Here is a 5,851-nt window from a genome sequence, read left to right as displayed (position 1 = left end):
TTTGGAGAAGTGCACAGCACACAATAGTAAAAACAGCTTCTCTGAAGACAGGACGCATACTCCCGGCTTCAAAAGCATACCGATTGCCAAAATGAGCTAGGAGGATGCAAAAGATTTCCAGGAGCTGCAATGACGCCGGCTCTTGGAAATCACGCATCACAGGAGAGTGATAACTTGGACAGAGGGACGACTAGTCTGGGGAAACTAGTCCCCTTCAACTAGTCAGACATAATTAATATAGGAACAGCACACTTTATAAATGCTTTTTTCAGCATGGATTTTAGTATATGGCGTTATACAGGGCTCGTTAGGTAGGGAATTTTGGCATATACATGTGAATTCTGCTGGGTTGCAGGACATAGGGGACCTGACAGGTTCCCTTTATCTCATAAAAAGGGCCAGAAAAGTTAACATTCTGGCTGTCTTTAGCTGCCACTAAAGGGAATTTACTGCAACTGTCAATTTTCAGCAGAGCTCAAAAGGTTTCTATAACATACATTACTTACCCGTATCCTATGAACCATGAATATTATGCTGCATTGCTTTATGCATATTAACACAGTGGTTTTTTTTTTATTACAGCTATATCATATTCTGCCATGCAGTACTCAGGTAGCAATCACTTACCTCAGTTCCTGTCCCTGGTGAGGATCACAATGTTATGACATGGGGTGCTGGGACCAAAATTAGGGCGCTTTCATTCTGCGTTCTTCAGTGGTCCCGTCGGGACCGCCCCCCAAAACAGGATTCGGACTTATGCGCATCCGGGGGCCACTGACTATAATGGTGCAGATGGAGTCAACGTGTGCTGGGTCGTGCACCATTTTCAAGGGTATACACCTATTGGAGGCGGACACGTTAGTAGACTGCGTCTGTGTGCCTGCCTCCAGTAAGCTTATACCCTCAAAAATGGTGCACAACAGGTCACACGGTGACTCAATCTGCACCATTATAGTCAGTGGTCCTGTCGGCACATACGTCCAAATCCAGTTTTGTGGGACGTTTGTACGGAATGGGGAGAGGAACGTAGTGTGAAAGCACCCTTATAAAAATTCCATTTTCAACATTTCTTTAGTGTATAGAAATAAACAAAAAAAAAAACAAACCTGAAGTACACATAAGAACACATAGATATTGCCTGTGATCAGATTGTAAACCGGGGTCTTGTGCGGTTGACCATACCAAAATTTAAATAATGTTGGGAACTGCAAATAATTATTAAATTAATATATATAATTATTAACTTATATAGATGAATAATATTGGGTCTTGTCTATTTAGTCGCATTCAGTCGGTTTAGCCATTATGTCATTTTGTTCCATGAATTTCAATAGATTCAATGGTCACGGATCCCCTGCAGTGTAATCATTACTATAACTGCAATCTATGGAGGCCCGGGAATACCTTTTTGAATTTTGTTTCTACATGGAGATTTCTATTTTGGGTAGAAACATTATGATCTTCCTGACAATGCAGTAGCTAAGTTGATCTGAGGTCTGACAAGGCAACAATTGATCAGGAAGACATCTGTCTCTTCTGGTATTTTTCATTCTTCTTTTGATCCAACAAGACCAAAGCAAAACCCTTTAATTTCAGTTAATTAAGGCCCAAGTACATCCAGACTGGTGTGCCAAATGCTAGTGTGCTGGAGTAAGATGCATTAAAATTCATTAAGAGGCAAGCAACGCACAATGAATTTTGGGCATCTTTTAGCTACAGTGCGCCACAACATGAATTTTGGAGTCAATTTGTGTCGCTTTTCTTCATCTTCCTGGAGTAAAGTATGTTGAATTTACACCTCTCCTGACTAAGGGGTACTTTGCACACTACGACATCGCAGCTACGATGTCGGTGGGGTCAAATCGAAAGCGACGCACATCCGGCGTCGCTGTCTATATCGGAGTGTGTAAATCTTTTTTTATACGATTAATGAGTGCAAAAGCGTCGAAATCGTATCATCGGTGTAGCGTAGGTCATTTCCATAATTTCAGAAGGACCGATGTTACGATTTTGTTCCTCGTTCCTGCGGCAGCATACATCGCTGTGTGTGAAGCCGCAGGAGCGAGGAACATCTACCTGCGTCCTGCGGCTCACGCCGGCTATGCGGAAGGAAGTAGGTGGGCGGAATGTTTCCATCCCGCTCATCTCCACTTCTATTGGCCGCCTGCCGTGTGACGTTGCTGTGACGCCGCACGACACGCCCCCTTAGTAAGGAGGCGGATCGCCGGCCAGAGCGACGTTGCAGGGCAGGTAAGTGCGTGTGAAGCTGCCGTAGAGATAATGTTCGCTACGGCAGCTATCACAAGATATCGCAGCTGCGACGGGGGCGGGGACTATCGCGCTCGGCATCGCAAGCATCGGCTTGCGATGTCGTAGTGTGCAAAGTACCCCTAAGATCCGGCCATTTAGCAAAATGATGATTGGCAGAAACTCGAAGAGTCACAACACTTGCAACTGTGAGATGCCCAAAACTTTTGCAACAGTTTTACACCAGCTGTCTGTTAAAAAATGATGAATGGGCCTCTAAATGTCTATAAACGGATACAACTGCATTAGGCTAGGGTCACATAACATTTTACTGTACAGTCAGTGGCTTTCTCAAGGCTTATGTCTGAAGTCATGGAAAATGGGATTAAGGCTATGTGCCCACGCTGAGGAAAATTTAAGGAAGTCCTCATCCATTTCTATGACATTTGGGGAGTGCTGTGCCCATGCTGCGTTTTTTTCCACAGCGGAAGTAATGCGGATTTCCCTACGGAAAAATCTGCAGCATGCGAATTATTCCTGCGGATTTCTCCGCAGGGTCCCATACTTAACTGCCTTGATTGAAGACACCGGATTCACTTCCTCCGGTGCAGGGAGGGGGTCGGTGGGGCCTGCACGAGCTCAGGTCATGTGACAGCCGGAGCTAGTTCAGGCCCGCCCATCTCCTGCAATGTGCAGACAGACACAGCCGGAGAGTGAGGTGCTGCATGATGGAGGTGAGTATGAACTCCCCCGATCACTGCAGCACTTGTTCTGCATTGAGGATGCAGTGCCGAAGCCATGGTACTGTATCCTCAATGCAGAATGACCGCAGCATATCCGCAGGACATTCCGCAATAAAACCGCAGCAAGTAAACAGACAAAGTTGTGCTGCGGTTTTCTGGGAGCTCCTGCGGATATATCCGCAGAATACTTTCCCAGTGGGCACATAGCCTTAGACTTTAAATGAAGCAGACGGAGTCAACTATGATCTGCCACAAGTAATTTTCGGTAGTATGCGACTATTTCAGGAGGGCATCAAAACATAGTCAACTGTGTTTTTGTGCCAGTCTGAAATAAGCAAATTTTGTCAAAATTATGCCATTGGAGCACATCTTTACTCCTCCATCAGTAAAGTCAATGGCCCAGTCAGTGCAAGTGACTGAATCCCCTTTTAGGTGTTTCTGCAACTTTTCCAAGCACTAAAGGCTTATCCTACATCTGCAGGAATTAGAGCTTTGCTCATGGTGATCTGCCCAATTCACAAAGAGAATGTCAACCTTATGATTGTGTCTGTGTATTACAAAGAAAGTGAATCCGTCCGGGAGAACAGAAAATATGCACACAATCTTCTGTTGTGCAACTTCAACCAGAGCTCCCCCTTGTGGCCAACCAATGAAAAGCCTCAGTGCTTTAACACTATTTTTCTTTAATCTGCACTACTGCAAAGCAATTAACTTTTCTTCACTGCACTCACCCCTTAAAAAAAAAAAAAAAGTTTCTGCTTTTCTTCACTTTTCTTCTAAAATCTTGTCTAAAGCGAAACTTTTTGTCCCTCGATAAAATACAGAAAAATAAATATCAGATAACCTAGTATTACATTTATTAGAGCCTAAACTGCAAAGAAGGGGGGGGCAACAGCAAAAGAAAAAGCAAGACGGAGTTTTGACATCAGCTCTACAATCCAAATAAAACACCCATTATTTTATTTATTTTTTTTTTAAACAAAACTTTATTGGTAATTTTGTCTCAAATGTTTACAGTATAACACATGTAAGAAGTGAATGTGTGTGTGTATATATATATATATTTATATATATATAGAATTTATTTAAGTGAAAACGCAATAGAAATTCACAGATCTGCCCCCAAATTATCCCACTTGCCTCACCGTCAATGACTGTTCAAAAGCCAAAGCCCCATTTCATTTGCCATAATGTAACAGGTTGAAAAAGGAGCGACCCCATGATTCAGGTCTCAACCACCTTCATGCTGGATAAGAAAAAAAACAAAACGTTGTACCTCCGATTTGGGTGACAACTAGCAATGTACTGATCCAGAACACTAGTCTAATGGCCATGAAGAAAACCAGAGGTGATTCATGGTACACATCAAGATTTGGCATTTATTAATCTTTACGTTCTCTCCCACGTAGATTTCTTGTGGTAGGGTCCCCAAATCCAAATCTGAACCCTTTCCCTTTCAAGCCTATTTATAGAAGTTGCATAAGACAGGAAAAACGTGGCTGTTTTCTTAAAAAAAAAAACGAATCACACCTGTCCATGGAATAAGCCCGATATTGCAGCGCCACGCCTTTTTTTTTTAAAGTACCAGGCATTACCCCTGAATCATGGTGTTCCTGGCAGAAAGCAGCCAAGTTGATCCACCTTCACACCAACTACGCCCAACATCTATTTGGAAGGAGACAGCTTCCATGAAGAATCTAGCGTCTTGTAATCAACTCTGCAGGCCAAAAGTCCAAATATTTGGAGCTGTTCCACAGATAAACAAGATATAAAATAAATACATATATTGTAATATTCTCACTAAAAAAGGAGACCTACCCATGGCAAACATGTAACTATGTCCACTAAATTATTATGGGTAATATCCAAGACTGTACCGCAAGTATGGGATGGGCTTAAGGGACCTTCGCAAGGTGCCCACTCACCTAATTCTTGGCCTAACACTGATAGTAAAGAGTAATCGGCAATTGTGCTTAGACCTTGCGAACACTTGAGGATGCGTTGGTCTCAATGTATGGCATTATACCAATAATGCACCCCAGGACATGGACTAGTCAAATCTAACAAAAACCTAGGAGGTGAAATTCATCAAGTAATAATCTTAAAATCTCTCAATGTCTATGTAAATTGTAAGCAAGACAGTTGACAACCAGACAGCTCATGCCTACAACAATGCCTTATCAACTTAAGCCCAAGGTCATGGGTTATTCCTGTGTCATGTAGATAGCTCACTAAACAGATGACAAAAGACTTTCTTGCTGACCAAAGCCTCCAAACCACACATTAATGACTAACCTCATTAAAAAAAAAAAACAAAAAAAAAAAACACAACTTCATAGTGACCAGCGAAGCACATGAGAAGTTCCTCTCCTCCATTCCTCCTTCCACCCAGGTAAAAGTTAGCAGGCAGCCAATAAAGATATGATTGGCCCTACCAGAAGAAGGTTATGGCTTCAATGATGGGAGAAGGGGGTTAACCCAGAGGCAAAAAAGTGGGTACGTGGACTAAACAGTGTAAGGTGTGGGATGGAGGTGTTTGGGTAAGGGTAAAAACTGGCACTTCAGTTTAAAAGTCATTCTAGGACAAGGAAAGCAGGGCAACAGGACAGTGATTGGCAGGGAAGAGAATTCAGATTAAAACAGTTCAATATTTATAAACTATGTAAACTAAATGATTAAAAACCAGTAGCCAAGCTTGTCGGATGAAAATGGTTAAAAAAAAATAATAATAATAACAAACAAAACAAAAAAGTAACATAGGCCACATCCTGAAGGATATAGGCCCTGCCCCTAAGGTTCTGACTCCACCCTAGAGGAACCAGTCACATTTAAATAACTTTCTTGGCCCCTCTGATCTGTCA

The 5,851-nt window shown here is 42.5% G+C and overlaps 1 protein-coding gene across 3 annotated transcripts in view; it reads right to left on the bottom strand.

The window, feature by feature from the left end:
- Positions 1-3,933: 3,933 nt before the first annotated feature.
- Positions 3,934-5,851, bottom strand: part of LOC142304190 (cAMP-dependent protein kinase catalytic subunit alpha) — a 120,798-nt gene continuing 118,880 nt past the window's right edge. For all 3 annotated transcript variants that reach the window (XM_075346323.1, XM_075346324.1, XM_075346322.1), the window contains exon 11: positions 3,934-5,851. This exon is cut by the window's right edge and continues 387 nt beyond it. The gene's annotated coding sequence lies outside the window, so the exon portion shown is untranslated.

This window comes from Anomaloglossus baeobatrachus, chromosome 4 (genome assembly GCF_048569485.1).
Source record: "Anomaloglossus baeobatrachus isolate aAnoBae1 chromosome 4, aAnoBae1.hap1, whole genome shotgun sequence".
NCBI classification, from domain to species: domain Eukaryota; kingdom Metazoa; phylum Chordata; class Amphibia; order Anura; family Aromobatidae; genus Anomaloglossus; species Anomaloglossus baeobatrachus.
Note: the sequence above shows the minus strand (reverse complement) of the source record. Positions and strands in the feature narration are given on the sequence as shown.